Source organism: Pinus tabuliformis, chromosome 1_1 (assembly GCF_031772625.1).
Source record: "Pinus tabuliformis cultivar Carrire ecotype Pingquan chromosome 1_1, CPIR1, whole genome shotgun sequence".
NCBI classification, from domain to species: domain Eukaryota; kingdom Viridiplantae; phylum Streptophyta; class Pinopsida; order Pinales; family Pinaceae; genus Pinus; species Pinus tabuliformis.
Window position 1 is genome coordinate 867,349,721 of NC_142297.1, and position 25,320 is coordinate 867,375,040.

Genomic DNA, 25,320 nt, shown 5'->3' on the forward strand with positions numbered 1-25,320 from the left:
GACCACAAAAACACAGTCATTTCCATGCTTAGTGGAAGGAAGGCCTGACATGTAATCCATGGAGATGGATTCCCAAGGTCGACTAGGGGTAGGCAACGGGGTATAGAGGCCTTGCTTCTTAATGGTCGGTTTGGCAATGGCACAGGCAGTACATGATCGGATGTACTTCCCAACATCCTGTCGAAGATTCGGCCAATAGAAATAGTTTTGCAGTACTGCCACTGTTTTCTCGACCCCGAAATGCCCAGCAGCCCGACTGTAGTGTGCTTCCCAAATCATCTTGGCACGCTCGCTTGAAGGAACACAAAGGTGACCGAGGTGGCATAATAGGGCATCCTGGAGGTGAAAATCTGCAACCTGCCGACCCTCCAAGAGTGTCTGGTATGTGTGGCCGAATTCTGGGTCGCTTTTGTAGAGAAGTGGCCAATCAGAAGTCTCGTGCCCGCAAGAGTTGAGCACGGTGGTTAGCGCCATGATCGGTGGTCGACTGAGGCAATCTGCAACATTATTGGTGCTGCCCTTTTTATACTTGATATTCAAGTGAAACTGTTGCAGGTATGTAGACCACTTCTGATGGCGATCATTCTGCAATTTCCCTTGGGTCTGTATGAATTGCAGAGGTCGGTGGTCTGTGTGGATGACCGTTTCCTTCCCCAAAATGTAATGCTTCCATTGTCGGCAGGCCTGTACAATGGAATACATCTCTTTATCATAAGTGGGGTACTTCCGGACTGTGTCTGAAAGTGTTTCACTGTGATATGCCACTGGATGTCCATGTTGAGTAAGGACTGCCCCAATAGCATAGTCAGAGGCATCTGTCTCGACCTCAAATGGTTGTTGTAAATCTGGTAACGCGAGCACTGGTGCCGTGCAGAGGCGATCCTTCAACTCCCTGAATGCCTTCTGTTGAGATTCAGACCAAAAGAATTTTTCTTTCGCCCCGCCCTTGGTGACTTGACTCAAGGGCCAAGAAATATGAGAAAATCCCAACACAAACCTGCGGTAGAAGTTGGCAAGACCTAGAAAGCTGCGGAGCTCTGTTAGAGTGGTTGGAGAGGGCCAATCCCGAATGACTTGGACCTTGGCTGGATCGACATGCGCCCCCTGTTCATCAATGATGTATCCCAGATACTGGACCTCGGTCATGCCAAAAGTGCATTTCTCCAAATTGGCACATAGCTTGTGTTGCCGCAGTGTTTGGAGAACCTGTCGGATGTGGTGGAGGTGCTCTTCCCAACTCTGGCTGAAGATCAGAATGTCATCCAAGTATACTACTACAAAGGAGTTGGTGAATGGCCGCAAGATGTCATCCATTAGCCTCATAAAGGTTGCAGGAGCATTCGTCAATCCGAAAGGCATGACCAACCATTCGAAGAGGCCCTCCTTGGATTTGAAGGCAGTCTTCCACACATCTGAGGGTTCAATTGGTACCTGGTGATATCCTGACTTCAGATCGATCTTGCTGAAATATTTCGCCCCCTTTAGTTGGTCTAGGAGGTCATCAATCCGCGGGATCGGGTACCTATTACGGACAGTGATCTTGTTCAGCGCCCGATAGTCAATACAGAGTCTCCACGTCCCATCCTTCTTCTGTACCAACACTATCGGGCTCCCACAGGGCGAAGAACTCGGACGGATGTGACCTTTCTGTAGGAGCTCCTGAATCTGCCTCTTGATTTCATTGTTCTCCAGAACGGAGCGCCGATAAATTGGTCCATTGGGTAGCGGCGCACCTGGGGTCAGATCAATGGATTGCTTGACTTGACAGTGCAGAGGAACCCCTGCCGGGGAGGTGAAGATGTCTTTGTACTCCTCCACAATCTTGTCCATTTGTAGCTGCCGTGCAGAGGGACCTCGTTTGGAGGCCGCGGCCACTGTCTTCTTCTTCCCTTGAGGGCGTATCATCAGGAAAACAAATTTCTTGGTTTTGGAAATGATCTTACTGCATTGTTTTGCAGTAATCAAAGAGATGGCGGCAGGTGGTGGTACCTCTGGTATCCTGAACAACTTATTTCCCAATGTAATAATAACAGCACGGGGCCTTGATTCATACACAGCATGTCGCTTCCACAAGTATGGTTGTCCTAGTAATACATCACAAACTTCAAGGGGAGCAATGTCACACAATACCTCATCCGTGAAGGGCTTGATGTTGTATGGAAGGCGACACTGCTGGCTCACGCGAAGATCTCGCCCTTGGTAAAGCCACCCAATGGTGTATGGTTGTGGATGTGCTGTGGTCGGTAAGCCCAACCGCTTCACGACCTCTGCCGAAATGAGGTTCTTTTGACTCTCGCTATCAACAATGAACTGTATCGGGGAGCCCTTGACCCACATCTGGGAGTGGAAGAGACGCTCCTCCTCCTCTGGATCTTCGGGTTCATTTTTCTGGATCTTTGCGGTAGCAACAGTGGCGCTGGGATCCGCATCAATGATCTGCTTCCCTTTTTCATACCCCTTATCGGGTTCTGACTCAGAGTCGGAACATGCATCTGATTCTGAAACCTTTAGCTCAGCCACCAGTGACTGTTTGGCCCGACACTCACTTGTGTTGTGAGTGGAGCTCTTATGGAACTCGCACCATTTTCCAGTGTCCTTTCTCGGCTTCGCGGCGTTGCTCTTTGCTTGCAGCTTCAGCTGGTTGTCTTGGGCTGTCCCGCCTTGGCTTTGTCCTTTGTTCTGTGGTTTAGGGGCACCTTTCCCCTGCTTTGGATTCGCAGATCCAAAGTCTCGCTTCTTTTGTTTAAACTTCTGCTCGACTTTGACGGCATACCGGTATGCTGCGCCGAGCGAGGGGATGTTTAGGAACTGTATTTCTTCCTGGATGTACTTGTGCAGGCAGCCACGGTATTTGAGTATCAAATGTTGCTCCGAATCCTTGATACCCAACTTTGTGCGAAGGGTATGGAAAAGATTGGTGAACTCCGGCACATCTTGGTCCCTTCCCTGCCGCAGCGTGGTCCACTTTATGTATTCATCCTCATAGCTTCCGACAGGGTAGTACTGCTCCTTGATGGCATCCCGGAACGAATCCCAGGTGGGTGCGGCTGAAAATAGTGAGCCAGTACTTTCATCCTTCTGCTCGCAGTAGGTTTCCCACCAGTCCTTGACGTGGGGGGCTGCTTTGAGAAGAGCAAAAACAATCTTTTCCCGACTCGAAAATTCATGAACAGAAAAATAACCCTCTAGCAGATTTAACCATTTATCTACGGCATCGGCGTCTATCTGACCCTCGAATATGGGGATTTCAAAATTAACTTGTACCTTAAAGGGTGTGGCGTTTCCAGAGGAGCTGCTGGAAGCCGATGCGCCGCTTCTGGGTAGCCGCTGAAGGATCTGCGCAAAGCTGTCCATCATCGCGTTCCGTTGTCGCTCGAGCGCTTCTTCGAGCAAGATTTTGATGGGATCTCTTGCCCCCTCGTCTTTCTTCTCGTCCGCCATGGGAGGCCGTCGGGATTTGTGAGGCTGGTCTTGCAAAGGTTCAACCAGTTCAAGCCCTAACTCCTTATATCCCGACCTTGTTGGGGACATGCAAAGAAAAACAGAGAAAAAGCAGACCCCTCTGATACCACTGATCCAGATTTAAACAGGAACGCAACAAATTACAGAGATAACCATATACACAAAGATGCAGCGGAAATAATACTTCATTTCATTAATGGAAAATACTGACATATGCTTACAAACAGAAATGGCAATAAACTAGCTAGGGCGATGGTAGCTTATCTCTGAGAAGAGATGTGATGGCTACATGCCTCTGAACTGTTCTGAACTGTATTACAATGAGGCTCGAAGGCCTATTTATTGTTGAGAAACAATGGAAAACCCTTCACATACCGAAACCTAACCCTAGAAGATGAAACGCCAAATTGTGGGCCCCGTTTGGGTAAATTGGTACATCAATTTCCCGGGGTCGTAACTTTGGCATACGATCTCCGTTTGACGCGTACGATAGCTCGTTAGAAAGATCTATCCGAGTACTACCACTTTGGGAGACAATATAGGGCTCGGTCGCCCCAGAATTCCAAAAAAACGTCGTTTAGGGCCTCAAAACGGCTCTGGAAGTTCAGGACCCGAAAAACTGCTAAAAATAGTAAACTGTGCTACAATTAAGGAAACTGAAAATGCTGAGAAAGACAATGGTGGGGGTCCAGGTGGACCTGGCAGGTGGCCACCAATATCCACCTGGATCATTCCTCCCCCCTTAGGAAGCAATGGTCCCCATTGCGTTGAGCTCCTCCATGAGATGAGGAAACCTCTGCTGAACTTGTTCCCTGGTGAGCCACTTGCCCTGCTGAAGGAGTTGGCCTGCTTTGACAACTCGATACAGTTGGATATGCTGTTGGCGAGTGTTCTTGATCTGTGTGTCCATGATCCGATCAGTTGCAGCTTGTTCCATGCAATCGGGATTTAATTCTGTGGGTTTGAGCTGTTCTGCAATGTCGGATGTGTCTAGCAATGGTGGAAAGTATGGCCGAAGGCGGTCCACATTGAACACTGGGTGCAGGCCAAGGAATGGGGGAATGCTGAGCTCAAATGCATTGTCTCCCATAGCCTTAGTAATGGTGTAAGGACCATATCGAAGTGGTCTCAATTTCCGATAGGCTCCAGTAAGGCGTTCCTTTTGCAAATGCAACCAGACTTTGTCGCCCATTTACTGACAATGAGGCTCGAAGGCCTATTTATTGTTGAGAAACAATGGAAAACCCTTCACATACCGAAACCTAACCCTAGAAGATGAAACGCCAAATTGTGGGCCCCGTTTGGGTAAATTGGTACATCAATTTCCCGGGGTCGTAACTTTGGCATACGATCTCCGTTTGACGCGTACGATAGCTCGTTAGAAAGATCTATCCGAGTACTACCACTTTGGGAGGCAACATAGGGCTCGGTCGCCCCAGAATTCCAAAAAAACGTCGTTTAGGGCCTCAAAACGGCTCCGGAAGTTCAGGACCCGAAAAACTGCTAAAAATAGTAAACTGTGCTACAATTAAGGAAACTGAAAATGCTGAGAAAGACAATGGTGGGGGTCCAGGTGGACCTAGCAGGTGGCCACCAATATCCACCTGGATCAGCAAGTCAAGGTACTGAGCGCGCGCGATAGCTTGCTCTTCAGTGACACATGCCCCCATGGCAATGTCCCGAGCTATTGGAGGAACGAACGAAGTCGTAAACCAATCGGTAAGAAGCTGGTCAGGAATCCAAAATTTAATCATACGTCTACGCCGTCTCCATTCATGGATATGATCAGAGATATGCGTAGCCGTCGTTTGTCTTAAGGATGTGAGGAGTTTTGTACCCGTTTCATATCGAATGGGTAACTGAAAATGCGTGAGAAATGCCATAGCCAAGGAGTTAAAATCCTGAAAGGATTCGCGATTGAGCTCAATATACCACTTAGCTACAGAGCCAGTGAGAGTCCGTTGAAAAAGGCGAAGCCGAATTGAATCGTCAAGCCATGAGTTGGATGAACACCAAAGGTGATAAGTCATGACATGGGCTTGTGGATCTTCATTAGCTTTACCATCAAATTTTGGATAGTCACCGGGAATTTTCGTTGGAACCGGAGGCCAATATGGGTTATGAAGAATAGGATCATTAGTCAATTTAGACACATCCGGTAATTCTAAAGTTGCTAAGAAAGGTAGTTGAGGATTAAAGGACATCTGGGGTTGCTGTTGAGATGGAACACCAGGGTTCCAACCAGGTGGCGGTTGCCCCCAAGGGCTTGGTCTGGACAGATTTGGCCCCATAGGATTTGGTCCATAGGGACTTGGGTTCTGCCCCCCAGCGTTCCATGGATTACCAAACGGTCCTGCAGAAGCACCATATGGTTGTGAATAAGTCTGATAAGGATTTGTCTCCAGTTGTTGGTAATTTTGATATGGGGAAAACAACGGTTGCCCTTGAGTTTGCTGGTGACCATAAGGTGGCTGGACTCCAAACTGAGTTTGAGAAACAGGTTGAGTTTGATAGGTTTGTTGAGATTGAACTCCAGCTTGCATTTGAAAACCGGATGGGGTCTGGGGTCCAACCTGGGGGAAAAAACCAGGTTGAGCAGTGCCAAGAGGATGTCCTGTTGGTTGGGCTATCTGGTTGGAAGGATAACCTTGTTGATATTGAGGTTGACCTCCCTGCCCAGAAGGTTGTACCTGCTGGGAAAGGAGTTGTTGTTGCCCAACTGAAGGTTGTCCCAACGGACCAAATGGCTGAGTGGGCTGGGCAGTTGGTTGGCCTGATTGGATTTGAGGCTGACCGACTTGCCCAGAAGGTTGATTATACTGGACGGTGGGCTGACCATGTGGTTGAACAGCTTGTCCAGATATTGGACCATACTGGACATTGGGTTGGTTTGGGTTAACAAATGATTGACCAATATGTCCAGTAGGGTAACCTTGCTGGATACCAGGTTGGACTTGTTGAATAGAAGATTGACCTGAGTTACCAGAAGGTTGCACATAAGAAGAGAAAAACGAACCACCAGCAGCAAAAGGTTTTCCATGGAAGGACTACCCTTGTTGGTCTTGAGGAGGTTGTCTGGGAGATTGGGCAGATGACACTTGGCCACCATGAAAAGAGGTGGAACCCCAGTTAATTGACAATGGAACTGATACCTCAACAATCGGTTGAGACGACAAATAATGCTCGTATGGCCCCTCTGTTGGGACATTTGACGTAGGATCAAAGACTCCGAATAAAGAAGCCGAAGGATGACTAAAAATAGGAGTCGAAGAGGCTGCACATACCATTGGAGCGGTTGTGATTGAGGTAACAGACACATTGCGATTTTGCGGAGTAAAAGGCTCCGTGGTGGGAAAAGTGTGTGGTGACCAGATAGAACCTGTGAAAGGAGTTCCAGAGGGCATATTATCCCTTAATGCTTTATACTCTGGTGGTAGGTCGCCAGTAGTAGGAGTACTACTGATAGGTGTAGGGCCCGTTGCGGTGGGAATTTCACCGCTCGTCGCAACGGACTCGTCGGTCGTAGTAGGGGACAAGTCTTCCATGTCAGAGGAAGAAGTTGGGACTAACACACGAGGAGAAGTATAGTCCCAAAAAGGGACACTGTCCTCAAAAGGTTCCCAAACAGGGTTCCAATGAAACTCGTAAGTCTCGTCGCCGGGGGCACGAGAACTAATTGGTTGTATACTTGGAACCAGAGAAAGAGTTGCACTCACAACCGGTATCTCGGAAGACGAAATTGGTAATTCCGCCAGGATGAAACTTCACAAAACCTAGGGAATCTACCGAGACAAAATCCCTACTCAAACTAACGCAAACAAAATCTAATCGGGTAAATGTTATCGTGGCCGAATAAATTTTAGGACGCAAAGACACAACTTGACCTTTTCATGTTTTAAGAGTCGAGAAAAGGACAAAAGATGACTCTAGTCTCCTTCAAATGTTTAATGAGCACGAAGTGACAAGACGCTCACTGGCACCTTTTCTTTTAAGGAGTCCGAAAAGGATCAAAAGTGACTACTCTGGAGACTCTAGGCAAAGGGTTTACCAAACAATCCGTAAAACTGCTTATACACCTTGGCAATCAAATGAAAACCAAGGACTTCCCGTACTGCAGTCAATCTTCCCGAATGCTGTGTTCAGTGCATCACGGCTTGTAAGGCGGCAGACTCGGCTTCCTGTGGATAAAGGATGATAACCTAGTGGGGTCTCCCTTTTATACGCGACGGTACGTGGGAGCTCAGTCCGTAATGGTACTTGTTGTCTCTCAGGAGGAATCACCCAACCATTAGTGAGGCAATAGTTACCAGGTTTTACGACGCCGGAACACGTCTCTAGCCTAGACCTCTAGAATATGTGCGTTAGGTTCCAATGCGTTGTAAGATTCATTCAGTTTATTTTACAGTTGATCTTCAATTAAGTTTCAGTTTTTGGTCCTACTGTATGTGATCCTCAAAACTTCCTAAATGCAAACTATATGCCAAAATTATATCATTTCGTTCAATGAATTCTAACTACAGAAGGGTTGATATTTTCAAACAAACAAAATGAACAGTAAACAAGCAACAAAGATCCTAATGCAGCTAATAACAAGAAATGAAACTTTTTCTTTTCTTTTCTTTTTAAAAGCAACAAATAACAATAAATGCTAACTAATATAATGCAAAAATATCTTTTGTTTTTTTTTCTTTTAAAATGGCATAATGCATTTAAACAAATCTCAAGAGATATTAACAAGCATGAACAAACAAAATTCACTCAATGCAAAGAGAACCAAATCTGAAACACCAAGATGAACTGTTAAAACAAGGAAAATCACACATACCTTCAATGAACCATGTGATCTAAGTTCAAATGAAGTCAAGCAAAATCCAAATAAGCTAGAAGTGAATTGCCCGAAGCACAGAATAACAAGCTTAAACAACTACTAGAGGGGTGCAGAAAACAACCAAAAAGTTGACTGGATAATCAAACCAAAGCTTCCCACAGAAGGCTCGACATGCAAAGCCACTAGGTACTCTAGGGCTAGGATACAAAATCGATAGAAATAAGCAAACAACTGAAGGATAAAAGTAACAACCAGTCAAACAGAAGTCCAACACACTCCCAGAAGCTGTAAAAGATATACAAAGACAAAAATCTGAGTTTAAAGAGCTTCCAACAAAGACACTGGCAAAATTCACAGGACTGGCGCGACTGTCAGCCTGCAACTTGCGCTATCAAGGAATTGGCGCGAGTTGCTGTGGTGCAACTTGTGCCAACTGGCTCAACTGTCGGAGATAAAAACGCGCCAAGACAGTTTGCTGGCCCAAAAAATAAATAAAAGAACCCAGGGTCTGGTCAACAGTACTGAGACAGATCGAACAGCAGAAAACAACTTCAAAGCTGACCCAGAAAGCTCATTTACACAAGAAAGCAAGAGAAAACTAACATGCAAGACAAACTCCAAGCCGTTCGGTTCATAAACCAAACCGGAGATCGACTGAAGTGGTGTTGATCTACTCCGCTAATGCAAAGCAATAGCGTTTCAAACGCTGCCTGGCCGTGCTTCAGACTCCGTCCAAGGTTTATGAATCAAACAACAAATAGCTCCTCCCCAGTGGAGTCGCCAAATTGTTGGAGAGGTAAATCCCCTCTGGGGACAGAGGCGATCCCACTAGCCCAAAATGGGTCTAGCAACAATCAAATCACGCTACTATGCAAGTTCCTAGTTGCATACTGAAAGTGGATTACGAGAACCAACCTGGAGTCCAACGCTAATGTCGAAGAAGAGTTGATACTCCCGTTCCCTTGCTCCGGCAGGTCACAATCCTTGCGATCCCCGCGTATGAATACCTGCACATGCAAAGAACGAAGCGAATACAAGCATAAAATCCACTAAAATACAACTATATTTCAGTCAGAAAGGAAATAAACCAAAAATTATCATGATGAACAATGAGATTGGAACCATAACAGTAGTCGTTTATTAATGAATAATCAACAGAGAAAGATACAACCAAGGTTCTGACGTTGAACCTCTCCTCTGGCTGGGCGAGCAGCTATGTATATCTTGCAATAGACCTTCTCTTTCTCAGACTTTCGGCAGCATAACCTCCCTATGCTTCAAGACTCTTACTATCACTCAAGACAAGCATAATCACAACTAGCATTACTAAAAAACTAGCTTGTCTAATGCATGAGGACAGACTTTTATAGATGGAGAAGGGAGGAAGATACAATGCACCAGGACACCCATTGTGGATTGACATTATCTCCGAAAAGCCGCTGCGGATAGATGTCAAGGATAGATGATGACTCTCGACCTCTATCAGATAAACTTTATCCTCAAAAGACTTCGTGATCTGAAGGGAAAAAACATCTGGGCGCGCGTTTGTCAAAAATCATTACCAAACTTGGTTGGCGCGGGTGTTGTTCTGAGACAGAGCGCCAATGGTCGCACCCACTTTTGAGGATCTCAGTGATTGGCGCGGGTAAGACACTGTGGACCCATGCCAATGGAAAAAGGGCATTTTTCAGGGATATTTTGCAGAAGGTGTCTTCAGGGAACATGAAGTACATACTCAGGGGAACATAATGCAAGTGTTTTTAGGTTATGTCACTGTTCACAGGTCCCGAAATGCGTCCTCCAATGTATGGAAACAGGGGTAACAGGGACGGTGACCAATGGTGACAAATTACTGTGTAATAGCCACCTTATTTTTTCTAAATGCGACTTAACTCTTATAACGGTGTCCTCCTGTCCTCACGGTTGCAATTGATATCTGGGTAGCTTCATTGGTGGAAGTTCTGGTCCACATGGCAATTTTTGTCTCGTCTAGCTCTCATACTAGTCACAGCACCACAAATTTCATCTCCTTCGTCAAATTGTTCATTGGTCATGGCCAACAGAGTGTTAAGCCATAGTTGTTCCAATCCAGCCTTGCTGCCTCGGTTGTTAGTGGCAGTCCACTTTCCTCCGTGAGCACATGTAAGGTCTTCCCACTTGCGCTCTATATACCCGCTTTAAAACAGTGGAAATCTGCCCCTCAATTATCATTCTTCTCTGTCTTGAAATCGATTTTTGGAGAAACCGATTTTTAAATAAAAGCAACTCACCCTATCTTTTTAGAAATCGAAATCAAATTTCTTCTGCTTTTCTTTTTTTTTTTTGAAGAAAAAAAACGATTTCGTTAAACTGCATCAGCAGAGAAAAACACTTTGTCACACGCCATCACCGTGCAACGACAACCTCCACTCACCCCTTTTCTATATGACACATCGTCACAAATGCACCGGCTACTACCATTGCACACCATTAACCATACCGATCATATTCACACCTCATCACAAGTGTGAAGAAAAACTCGATTCAAACATCATAAAGGATTGCGATAACAAACTCTCTTGAGACATCATCAAAATTGCAACACTATGTGACCATGAACACGAGTTCTATCAAAAAGACAATCCACTGGGACAACGACGTCCATTTAAAATGGTGTTAGCAAAGTATAAAAAAACTCAGAATGCTCGCTGAAGTGCAACCAACAACAACCACATCAATTGTTTAATTTAACTCTCTACAATCAATCAGACTTCAGAATATTCCAGAAATAATTTCAGCACAGAATATCTTCAACTCGAAAACGAGAGAAAAATGGCGAGCAGGTCTGACCAAATTCCCTGCACCCAAGAGCAAAAATATGTAAATATACAACTACGACGGCTGCGTTTATATACGTGGCCTCAACCTCTGTGGTCTACAGGTGTTGTGGCAATCGACATGTCGACCACGATAATCTCAGCCGCCACAGCGCTATCATTGATACCGTTGTTTACCGCCAACTAAATCTCAACCGCCACAGCGCTATCAGTAGACAACTAAATTGCCAGTAGTCATTTTCTAAATTTAGCCGCCAGTAGCCGGTGGAGATGCTTCGGGAGAGTCAGTCAGCTATTGCAACGATGGGAGCTTTTTCATTAAGGCTGAGATAATCAATCCAAAGGCGAAGTGCACTGAATCGGCCCATCATGCCTGCTGCCAGTAGTTTGCATGAGGAATTAGCGCGATCTTCTAACTGAAACCTGATTCTTCTCATTGATTTTGGAGGATTTTTCTATAACCAAGCTTAATGGATGAGTAAAAACTGAGGGCAGTTGAAACCGCCATAAAAGAATTTACATCGATGATTGTTCTGGAGCTGGATATTGCTCAGACTATTAAGGAATATGGTTTTGGTTAAAAGGATCATGGCGCCAAAATGGATATGATTCACTCGATATGAAGTTTCCTTAGATAATGGCGTGATTAACAACCTTCAATCCAAATATGAGACATCATGCGATTTCAGTTCTAGCTTCCCAGATCTATAGGTTGTCAGTAATGGGTGCTTGAGCCAACCAGAGTTATGAATGACTTACCTAACGATTCTCCCTATAAATGCCAGGATAAACTTTGATGGTGACGAGTTTCTGGTTATTCGCTGGAATTAAATTGATAGCGGCTTGGATCATAGTGAAATCACGTTGACCTGTCGTCCTACATACTACAATCTCATTTCCTTCGCTCGCTGAAAGCTCAGGGACCCTCTAACCTTCGCTAACCTTCGCTCGCTGAGAGCTTAGGGATCCCCTCCGAGTTTTGAGTCGAAGTCTCTTTGAATCTCGTGAAATCATCCTCCCAATCACAGTAGGTCGGTTCCACAATGAACAGTTGCAGTGTTGCAGGTAAAAAAAAGATGACTAGCAATCCTCTAAAATTCGCCATGGATGATATTTGAATTATCAGTACTTTCGAAACACGGAAAACCTGAGGGAGTCCCATACGGTCGCTCCACGGAATTGTATGTTAATCAGATTGGTGAGTTTTAGCGATTGTTTGTTTTATTTTATTTTATTTTATTTTTATTTTTAAATTAGGTTTTGTTTTTATGTGATTTTTATTGTTTTGTTATTTTATGTTTTTTTTTTAGTTTTTAAATATATATATATGTTTTTTTTTTGTTTGGTGTTTGTTTGGTTTACGTTTGTTTTTAAAAAAAAAATTTAATGAGTTTTGTTTTATTCATTGTTTTATTGTTTTGTTTTATTTATGTTTTTTTAACTAAAATTAAAAAAACAATTAAATTCTATTTTTAATTTTTTTTATGTTATAACAAAATAAATTGAATAGAATTTCATTCCTAAATTTTTTATTTATTTTTTAACTTGAATTTTATTCTAAAAATCATAATTTTTTTTCTTTAAGAAAAATTTTTTTATTCTAATTCTTTTTTAAATCAAAATATTTTTGAAAAAGAGTTTAAATTTTATTCTAGCCCTAAAAAGACCTAGATTTTTTATTGATCAACGATAATTTTTTAGCAAATGGAGACAAGTATATTGCAAACCCTGAAAACATTTATAAACATTCTACTTTCTGATCCTCGAGATCGTGTGAAAACGTAGGAGGAGAGCATACTTATTCAAACTGAAAATATGATCCTACCTACTCTATGCTAATTGAAAATTACAAACTATTACATGTAATTAAATTTCCAGTGTAACCATTCACGCAATAGTAGTAAAAATATATTCATTTTCAATTTCCCAATTTTAAAGTGAAAATATACAAAGATGATCGAATCTAGTTTTTGTGAGTATGATCTAATGAAATAAAAACAAAATCAATCTAACCTCGTACTTGTTTGAAACCATCGAAACCACTTGTCGATAAGGTTTTCATAGGCGTGATTTCCACTCTGATTCAGATCATGTTGCAACTTTTCTTCATCTTCCTCATTCTCCTATTCAAATAATTGTTCATCATTAGATATACAGGATGATTCTTCAAATGTTAATTCATTGTTTTCTTCTAGAGGAGTAGTTAAGCTTTTGGCGGCTGTCAAGATCTCTTCTTCGCAAGAAGAGGAGATCCTAACACTTTGCTAGGATCTGAGCGAGTTGTTCCAAACTTATATTCATTGTTTTTATTGTGTTTTTTTTTTAAGTGAATGGGGGTTTTGTTATTTGTGTTCTATTTCTATGTTTTCTATATGAGAATTAAGTGAAAATTTCTAAATGCAATTAACCCTAAATAAAAATTCTTCCTAAACAATCCTCCTAACTAGCTTACATCTAAGTTTGCTTCCTCGGCAACGGTGCCAAAATGTTGGGCGATTTAGTTGTCTGATAAACCCCTGTCATTTAATTTATCAATCCGGGGTATCGTAAACTTAGAAGCAAACCAAAATATATGGGACCTTAGATGAAACACGTGTAGGAAGTTTGTTTAGAATGGAAATGCATATTACAAATCTAAACTATCAGATCTATTTTATGAAAGCATAAAATAATGTTTGATCAATGGAATTATTTTACTTTAGAAGATAGAGAAGAGTCTCTTGTTCAAGAGTCTTGATTGTCCTTCTACAATCTTCCTATAATAACATTACCAAACACCTAAGAAAGCATATAAATGAAAGCAAGTAAATACTGTTTTCAGCTCAATTCTTAGCTCATGGAGAAGAGTCTTCTAACTTAGGAGGACTTGATTTCCCTTCTCACATAAAAACTATATACTGAAAGGGAATCAATATTCAAGTAAATGTAATCTAGGAAAGCATATGAGAAAGTAAATCTTGTTTCAATTTAATCTAGCTCATGGAGAAGAGACTCCTAACTTATGAGTTCCTGGTTGTTCTTCTCACATCAAAACTAGCTACTGAAAGGAGATCAACCTTCACATAACAAAACATGGTCACAGCATGAATTCATACTAAAATTATCTACAAGTATTTACAAGAAAGAAATAAGATGAACATCATAATTAAAATTAGTATATTCACAACATTACTTTACAACAAAGTGCACTTATCTCAGTATGGGGATCCTTCCATTCCTCAATGAGCAAACATGAACAACTATCACACCTTAAGAATCAAACAACACTCATAACTCATGATTTGGAGAAAGTGGTATTATTCATGTTGAATGAACAATCATAAATTTGGTACTAATGAATAACTGATAATTGTTTTCTCTCCCTCCTCCTCTTCCTTTGGAGGATGCTCCTCTTATTTATACATGAATTAGGGATATCTACTCAATAAATGTAGATCCCTTAAATATCTACTAGACCCATACTTGTCTCAACTGATCCCTAAATACTAGATACAAATCCCATAACACATCAAAATCTCCATGATCTTTCTCCTTGCAATATGGTCCACCTCTTGAGTTGAAATTCGAATTTGATCTTGGGAGGCCACATAAGGGTGCCTTGGAAACTTCCAAATGATCTACACATGTCATCAAACTCAAGCCACTTTTAGGTATAAGCAAATACATGTTATTTCTCTAACTTTTAATCATAAATTCACTCTAAATACATGAAATTAATAACTTTGGAAAATGAAAATATAAACTCATATGGTAATGGAAATATAGGGTTATGTAATGATAATATGATGAAATGAAGTGACAAAATGAGGATAAAGGTGAAAATGGAGTGAAATTGATGTTAATTTGGCGGCCCAACATACCCCCCAACTTAAGTTATTGCATGTCCTCATGCAATCTATTACATTGATCATGATTTGATCTTTTGGATTGTCTTGCTTTTACATGAACTTTGGCTGATATCAATTTTTTGTTTACTTCACATAATTTTGTTTTTGACAACTTTGTTCCTTTTTGCAAAGTCTTCTCTCTTAAAAACATTTGATTGCAACATATTATTTTGCTTGGTTCTTGTGTGACAACCAAAATCTGATTAGTATTGGTTCTTGTGTAACAATACTTTCATTGTTTTTGTGTTGCATCGAAAGACTCTGAAAACATTTAATCAACCATTCTTTCTTTGATCATTATTTGCAAAACATGTAACATTTAAATCATAATGCAATAGTAGTTGTTTGGAAAAACTATGTTGGTTAGGATGATATGTGTAGAAAGGACATATATGACATATGGAAGGTGATAATGGAGTATGAATGTGAATATGAACATGGTGAAACATTTTCCAAAATAATTTTAGTATTAAAGGAATTGTATGATAAAAAGTTAGAAAAGAACATACCTTTACTTACCTGAGTGGACAAACTATGTATATGTAGAAAAGTGTAGCTTCTGCTGTTGAATCATGGAATGAAGAATACAAGAATGTGATCTGTGTCTTGGTTGCATATATGATGGATGAAGTCGCGAATGTGGATCCTTTATTACTGCTACTGAATCTGTTCCAAAGTATAAAATAATCTGCTCCTGAATCATATAGTCTTCATCTCGTCCCATATCGTGGCACAATTCTTTCCATGTGAATGAATGTGTCGATGTCGAACATGGAAAGAAGTCATTGGATTACCGACCATTGATGAATTTCGTTAACCAATGCGAGGCAAACTCACCATTAATGTCAATGAGTGCCAAGGTAACCAAGTACATCTTGCGAAGCGCGAATAAATGAGTTGATGTCGAGCCACTTGCAAGATCCAACAAACAAGGGACATTAATGTATTCCCATTTTTCGTTGGCGAGAAGACTTGCCATTAAGGCATGCAAGCCTCAAGGTACTAATAATGACTCTAGTCTTTATCCCAGATAAGGTGCTGAGGTCGATGGGTCAAGACTTGTTGAAAGGTGGGCCTTAAGGAATCCCACATCAGTCAACGCGAGTTCGTACAAATTATTGGTAGGACTATGGATATAAGATGTTATGGCCAAACAATTTTTATGGCAAGGAAAGCAAGACAATGTAGCTGAACTAGGACTAGACCTATCTGAAGCACAACAACAGCGGATCATGGAACTAAATCAACTAGATGAGCATCGTCAACAAGACATAGAACATACCACATTGGTGCAACAACAAAGAATGAAGTGGCACGACAGGTATATCAAAACTAAGACATTTCACAAGGGAGACTGGGCATTATTTTTTGACTCCAAATTCAAAGACTTCAAAGCAAAGTTCACAACACACTGGCTAGGCCCATATGAAATTGAAGAAATCTTTGACAATGGAGCAGTAAAGATCAGGACAATCGACCAGGACTCCACCTCATTTGTAGTAAATGGACATAGGCTCAAAGTTTATAATAGGCCTATCAGTAAGGAAGCATTTATGAAACAACTGGTAGAGGATATAGAACTGGAAATCATGGCACACCAGGATCAGCCATCTTCTAGTCTTGTAGCTGAATAATAATAAAAAATACAAAAAAATACAAAAAAACAAAATATAAAAATATAAAAAAAACATATAAAAAATAAATAACTTGTTTGCTAGTGAAAACCAGGAAACTGGCACCAAGAAAACACGAATTCATAGGGAAAAACCAGGGCAACTTGGACTCTATGAATTCCTTATTCTTGTTCTACTGTTCTCACATAATTTCAATGCAGGAAATTCTCCACAGATAACTGACTTGAGGACAAGTCAAATCTTAAGCAAGGGGGAGAATTGCATAAGAACTTTAGCTGGAAAGCTGAAGTATAAATGGAACTTGTATTGTCAACAGAGGGACCTGAAACAAGAAATCATTACAGAGGGACCTGAAGGACCTGCAAATGTCAAAACAACATGTACATATTCCATAAGTTTTGCAGAGGGACCTGAATCAAGAAATCATTACAGAGGGACCTGAACAACAATTCAAGAACCAGAGCATGAAGAACAAGGAGCAACAATAAAGTTTACATTTCAATCCATCTACAACATTTGATCAACTGATTTCATCCCACTTGTACAGACATCATCCAGGGGAGTATATGTATAGTCATTTTGTGCTTGAAAATTCAAAATTTTCTTAGAAATTTTTAGTCTTTGTTAAGTTGGAATTAGTACCTGAGGATATTCATATTCCCTATACATACCCTATACCCTTATACATCATATTCCATTTCATATCCTATATCTATTATTTCATGATCATTAACCCCTAAGTATTTTTCTTTAGAGACATAAAAAGACCAAACTGGGACAACTTTTCAACCTACACATACAACTCAAGGATTAGTAATGGTGATAATTTTAAATATGACCCAAGATGGTCATTTTAATATTATAAAGATGTGCAAATAAGTCATGCGCTATATGAAAATCTATATATGCCATATGCAAAACAAACAAATGCAATATGCGCTATAGTCCAAATGGTTATAATATGCATATATCAATATATGCGCTATAGTCAAAATGGTGGAGTAAGATAATATGCATATATCATAAACTTTGATATAAGGTAAGGTTCATATAGTGCATAAAATAAAGAGAAGACCGTGCGCAATACATGTGGCAAGACCGCGTACAAAGTCAAAAACTATGATTGAATATGTGGTAGCGGGGTATTGCATATGGACTAAAGGTTAGTTGCGCATCGCCCAAACTCATTGCATAAGAGCGCATCATTTAAAATCATTGCATATGAGAATGAGTGCCGAGCAAGGTTATAAGCACACGACAGTTTATATGATGTGCGGCAATCATATTGCATGCAGCCAAGGTAGAGCATCCAAATCAAACGACATTACACAATGAGTGAAACGACAATCCAAATCAATGCATTACATAATGCAGGCCAGCACACAGGTACGGGGTAAACACCGTGGCATGGCGACCATTTCCCATTGGACTGTGCGCTGTGGAGGGAGTTATGCGCATACGTTCAAATTGAAAATATAATTCGGCCATCCTCATGACACAGTCGGACGACTGGTCAACATGACAACCATATCAACCATACGTTGAAGCACCAATAAACATAGTGCACAGTACACCCATGAAACGGTCATGAACTGACCGATGGTTCTTGCACTGTTCAAAACAAATTTTTCATCGCTGAATAGCTAAGAACGATTGAGTTTGGAGTTGCAAGCTAGTAAAAAAGGAAACTGAAGCGGGTTTGAGAAGATATAAGAAGGAAATTGTCCCAAACATAACGCCGAGTGATCGCTGAACTTTCGGGATCTATTCAGGTAACAGTATGGTTTGTTTAAGTTCGGCAACCATGGGATGCGATTGTATATTGCCTGTGATTAATGATTAATGATCCTACTCTTGCCACCAGTCAGCTGAACGAAGCAACAGGGATTCGGAGCGTCGTTTAATACTCCTCAGTGCTCGTTGACAGCCAGGTAAAACGCCGAAACCACGCATTAACTTTAGCAGTAACAACCTTAAGGTCGGTTGACAGCAGTTAATAAACATGGCGATAAGATTCACTGCGTATATCATGGCATAAAACACTAGCAAATAGCGCAACAATTTAAGTTCAAACTTGTTGCATGGATAACATGTTAATGGTATGGGGCTCGCATGTGAAGTTTTTTAAACCAAAACGGAGTGCAGTGTTGCGAACCAAAACAAAGTCTATAAAACAGAGGAGGCAGAGTCTAGCTCATAGCGCCGAAGATGTGATTTTTATGATGATATGCTTGTTTTGTTGCGCGCTGTTGGTTGATGTCATTATTTATATGATTGATATATCGCATGCCTGTGAATGGAAACGGCCTGTATGGCGAACAAACATGTCTCTATTCTGGAACCTTTTGCCAATATGTGTCTTTGTTTTGGTTAAAACAATGGGTTGAAGTCTGTGTAGGCCGAGAGCCATTTAAAGAGCTGTGTAATGTTTAAGTTTTTAGGAGGCCGAGCGTTGTTGATTGCCAAAGAGAGTAAAGGCCGAGCCATTTAAAATCCATTTTAAATGTGCTATTTGGTTTTTCAAATTTTTTGAGGCCGAGCGCTGTTGATTTTCAAGCTTTTAGATAAACAGGCCGAGAGCATTTTGGTGATTTTCAAATTTTTATGTTGGAGGCCGAGAGCCATTTGAATGCACTGCTAGTTTTAAGAGCTTGTATGTACACAGTAAAAACACTGTTTGTTTTTAATGACTGTATATACACAGTAAACATATTGCTCTATTTTGGTGACAGTATACACAGTGTAGGGTGATAGGCATACACGGAACAGTATGAGAATAATGCCTAAACAAATACATTAGAAAACTAAGGACCCTTTATGGAAAAGTTGTTTTCATATGTATTTTGTTTACTAGAACAGAGTTTAGCATATTGATAGGGATATACAGGTGTTTGATTGCTTGAACAGGGATTTAAAACAGTGCTGCTACAGAGAAAGGGTAAACAAAGGCTGAGGAAATCAAAGTTAAATGTTTGTGAAGAAGCAGGTAAGCTTCTCTGCTTTCAGAATTTCATTTTGGAAAGAACAATAGTCATAAAATTTTTATTGTCAAGATGAAATTAGTAACAGCAGAAGCATACATTCACTGGTTTTCAGAAACAATGTCAGCCAGAGTAGAGCCAAAATTTCAGATAGAGAGTTGGAGGAAGGAAACTATAGAAAAACTTTACCAAGCAGGAATGATGGGCTTTTTACAAAAATTTGATGGCCACTTTGAAGAGATAACCAGGGACTTTATAAACAATTTCAGTCAGGACTAGACACGGGTAGGAGATGTTATTATTCTTGTGACTCAGGAATACCTTTCCCAAGCTTTAGATCTACCAATGATAGGTGAGAAATATTACAAAGGCCTGCACTTCAAGGAGAAAGCATGGAATTTCTTTCTTGAGAAGAACCAGAAAGGGACTTTTGATAGAACAAAGGGGATACCAAGGGAATGGTTTAATGAACCATGGGGTGAGTTGGTTTTGGTCATCCAGAAGTTTTTGGCTTGTGATAGAGGATATAGTGTTTCCCACCTGTATCATGTCAGGCTTCTACAACATATTAAGGGAGAGGATATGATTAGCTTGCCATATTTCTTATATAGGAGCCTCTTAAGAATGATTGAAACAATGAGACATGAACACAGGTCTAAAGCAGGACAGATTTACCACCAAGGATTGATCAAAATCCTAGTTGAGTATCAAGTGAGGTCACAAGGCATAGTATGGAGAGAGTTCATGTCTAAAAATCAGTTTATTGAACAGATTAATGAAGTACATGATAAAATAGAGCTGGAAAACAGAGGATTGATGAGTTCACCCTTGTATCCCAGAACAAGATCTAAACAGCAAAATAACATGGCCATGCAGGAAAATGAAACATCTGTTATGTCTATTCCTAGAAGATTTAGGAATAAAAGTCCCATTGACTTAGACAAGGAAGTAGATACATATTCTTCAAGAAAACAGGAAGAAAATGACATTGCACAAGAAGTATTTGAGAGGGATTCTTTATATGATGATGCAGCAGCAGCATCACTAATGAAAACAACACAAGATTTTGAAAAAGAAATCAATTTGGGAAGAATCAGGGACTTAACTGACCAATTAGAAATTAGTAAAATCCTGGAAAAACAATTAAAAGAGGAAAACAAGGCAAGTAAGAAGGATAATACTAAGTTGGTCAAGGCAAATGAAAAGCTAAATGAAGAGCTAGGGAGACTAAAACGGAAAAATGATCTACTTTCTAAGCAAGCATTTAAATGGTTAAAGGAAAAGAATATGTGGCAGGCAAAGTATGAAAAGCAGAAGGTAAAAGCAGCTTTGTTCAGGGAAAGACATGACTCAGGTTTGGATTGTTTGGTCAGGGCAGCACAACAGGAAGCATATACAGGTACAACATCTACTACAAAAAGAAGAAGATCAAAGAGGAGTAAGCAAGCATGGGGACATGCTTGATGATAAGCAAGGGAGAGATGTTGGGCCTTAGTTTTGGTCTTATTTTTGCTCTAAGAAACTTACTAATCCATCTATTTGCCATCCATTTTCCCTTCATTCATCCAATTTTGATGCATATTTGATATCCATTCAGGTATTTATTTTTGATTTTTCAATTTCTAAAGTTTTTATGAAAGTTTGGTTTTAAGTGCAAAATTAGCAGATTCGGAAATTCCCGTAATAGCTCTATGGTTGATGTGGTTGCAGGACACTTGGGCATGAATTGAATGCATGGATGGACAGCTTGGGAACTAGCACTAAGCCAACTATGCTTAGCTCGAACAGAACAAGCTTTATTAGGCCCATTTGGTGCTAGTCAATCATGACTAGTCATTCAGAAATCCCATAGAAATAGGGCAGTTTTGAAATTCTATGGGATTGATCATATTTCTTGGGATGGGAGTAATGAATTCGACTTAGATAGATGGATAAGAGTAGATGGGTTTGTTTGAGTGAATATAGATTAGTTTGTTTCATGAGACTTCTTATTTAAGAGCCAAGACTTTGATGGCTTATGTATTGACTTATTATACTTTTATGCTAAGACACTTTTGGATTGGAGAGTTAATTTGAAGACTTGTGCTATTATTATTTTGATTTTCAATGCTATGGATGTGTGACTGAATTTGAGCTTCTGATATCACTTCTTAAATGTGCAAGGCAAGGGTGGAGGGCCCCCATTCCAAGCTGAGTACACTTCCTTGTTAACTAGTTCTATTTCTTGTAATCTGGTTATTGTAGAACTGGTTTTTCAAAGCTTTATTTCAGATTGCTTTATGGTTAATGTATGGTGATTGATTTCATTAGTTCTTAGCTTATTCATCACTTTATTAAGTTGGAAAAACAAGTGTTCAAGTTGAGCATCCCTTCTACTAAAATGATGAATTGAAACTAGTTTCCTTTGATTGCATGCAAGTAGTTTCTTTATGTGATTTTGGTATTGAGATGAATGAATTATGATGAAATACCTTATGTGTCTCTTAAGTTAGGAGCTTCTTTCATTAATAATTTATCCATCTTAAGTTCTTGGTTTTAATCTCTGATTCATTAAGTGGTAATTGAGGCAAAAGTGGACTTCTTGAGTCAAGAACCATTTCAATATTTTTCCTCTTTTTAAACTAATTGAATTAGAGTTGTAGGATGTATTGCTTTAAGCTTTTGAATAACTTATCTTTCAAGGTTTGATTACATCTGATCTTCACATATAGTGAACTTGCCTCAAAGCATAAACAACCCGGATTGATAAGAAATATTTGTGTTAATTTCGGTAAACAAATTAGCTCATTATAACATGCCCTATTGTAATATCGCATCCACTGTATTAGAACTTTCATATCGCAAGCCTTAAAGGGATGTCACGTTAAAATTTCCGATTGCAATATGTATTGCGGACCCGACTGCACCATTAAAACATGATTTAATATAATATCGCATCTGCAGTATCGCAAGTTTCAAAGGAATGACATGGTAAAACCTATGATTGCGATAAAGTTGTGGACCCGATTGATTTATCAAAAAACAATTTATTGAATATCGCATCCACTCCGTCGGAATTAGGGGCATCGACAATGTTATATCGGACAGATCATGTGCATAACTTGTAAAACCTCCGATTTTCATGAAAGTTGTGATTGCAGGAATAAAGGAATGACATGGCATATGGACCTCCAATATGGGTATATCCTCTCTTACGATGTGAATTTCGTAAATAACGAGTTTATGTTATAATTGATGAATATTAACAAAAGGCCCCTCTAATATATTTTCTTAATATGCGACCTCATAAGTCGGCCTCTCCTCCTAATGAACGTATCTTTTCGTTATTGGTGAGACACGTATGAATACAAGTTAAAATGCTTCACTTTAAGTAGTTAAATCGGGCATCTATCATAGAGAAGGTGAGGCAGTCCACAACTCGTGAACTTGAAGAAACAGAGGAAGCCGAAGGTCCAGCGGAAGGCGAAGATCCAGGGAAGAAGGAAGTTGAAGACCAAGTAGGAAAACCAAATATTTTGACTAGGTTAATTTTAGAAGGCTCGGACCTGAAGTGAATCCGTAGTGCAGACCGCGACCCGTTACACAGACTACAAAGGACAGGGCTTAGTGAAGAAGACCTTAGGAGCAGTGTAATACAATCAAACATTTCTTAACAAAGTAAAAATATAGGGTCGGAGCCCTTGGGGTTGGTGCCTCAAAATTGAAATGATTGGTGTCCTTGGAGTGGGTGCTCCTAAATTCAAGGTTGGTGCCTTGATAAGATAGGGTGGAAGCCCTAGAGGTTGGAGCCTCATCAAAGTCCAAGTTGGTACTTGGAAAAATTCATCATATATTGTATTCAATTCTTTTCTATATATAATTATTTTTTATAGAAAAATATTAGAAATTTCATTTTAATAATATTATTCAATTCACTAGAAAAATTAATCTTTTCTTACCTTATAAAGGCATATGATCGAAAGATCCTAAACTTAAAAGTAAAACTAACAGTGGGAAAATGAATTTTTTCTCACTTTATAAAGATAACGTAGACTGCATTTTGAGATTAATTGAAAAAAAAAGGTAATTAAAAAAAATTATACAGACAAAGTTTACTTGAAAAAACTGCAGTAAAAATATTCTAATTCATTCTAAACGGTCCATGATCGGTATGCATAATCTAAATATAACAGTGCAAAATTAGAGATAAATTAAAAACACTGCAACATCTAAGAAAAAGCCCAATTATACTTAAAACACTAGAACAGTCAAAACAGACACCAATCATACCGAATTCTGACCATAAAACAATATCTTAGGCATTGACGTATGAAAGATTCCAGAGAGTTCCATCAGATTGAGAAAAAAATACAAACCATGTCACCGAGGCCCAACATCATGAATTCTATTGCAGTATTTCCAGGCACCATACCACCTAGCAAATTTCTTGGGAAGACAAGTTTAACAGGAAGCTCCAACTTCTTGGTTATTGATCGCAAGCCCGGAAGATTAAGCGTGTTTGCAACTGTGTGAACTGGATTTGAAGCCTGCTGTGTGGCAACTGAAACCATTACATTGGTTCCAAAAAATCGCTCTGAAAAGAACACCCAGAAAATGTCGTACACAAATAAACAGACGAGAAGCAGCGAGCAGATTTTGATATTTGGCAACCGAACATGGCTAACAAATGCGATACATATAGAAATGCCCAAAAGGTTGTTTAATATCCAGTGTCCGGATACAAGCCAGGCAATCACTAAAGCTGAGCTCACCAACACCAAAATTCCCTGCATCCTAGTGAACGGCCGGCAGCAGCATCGAGTAACCATGGGATTGACCGACCCAAGCTTAGAATTTATGTAAAAAACATAAGGGGAAAGGCAGAATGCAAGGGAAGATGCCGAAGCTACTGCAGTAAAAGCTGTCACAAGATGTGACATTGAAGCAAATAGATAGAACATCAAAAGCAGACTGCACGAGCTCGCGATAGGAATCATGAGTGCCTGAGAACTGTCCAAAGTGATTGAAGATTCTGAAAAATCGTGGTTCCTTTCCATCTCTTTCTCATAATTAAGCGCTCTCTGAGCCGATGCAAACACCACAAGAACAGCGGTAACAATAAGCGCAAGCGATGCAGGCTCCAGAAGGTATGCAAGCTTCCATAAAGGCTCCATATGGGATACAAGTTGCAGTTCAGATGACAACTTTACACCTAGAATTACATATAACCTCAAATTCCTGTTTCCGGTATAGAGAATGCCAAAGTCATGGAGACATAACCAAATTGTTCAAAGATATCAACTTGACTAGATAATAATAACAAATAAATAAATAAAACACCCGAATGGATTTCTAGGTTTTGAAATAAAGGTCAAGGAGGTCCAATCGGGAACAACACCAGCCCCCAACCTAAGGGATTTTTGCGTATAATTTTCACCAAAACATCACCAAAAGCTGAAATTCTTGCTTTCTGGCACAGTGAACTTCTTCTATGCATATCCCCCAACAATTTATATTTCTGCTTTGTCGTTTTAAAATAGGACAAGCAGGTCTGCTCAAAATAGAACCAAAAGCTTTGAACAGATTTCTGGTAGCTCAATAGTTGAGAGTATTAAAAAGTTAAAATAAATAAAAGTTCGCCTAATTTCCATTTTTCTAAATAGAAGGTGCATAGATGGCAGAAAATTACAGATTCTGAGGATCGTTCTTAAATTTTAAAAACTATTACTCTGG

At 40.2% G+C, this 25,320-nt stretch overlaps 1 pseudogene; it reads right to left on the reverse strand.

Annotated features, from left to right (window-relative positions):
* Positions 1-23,933: 23,933 nt before the first annotated feature.
* Positions 23,934-24,904, reverse strand: LOC149217035 (signal peptide peptidase-like 1 pseudogene; annotated as a pseudogene).
* Positions 24,905-25,320: the final 416 nt, after the last annotated feature.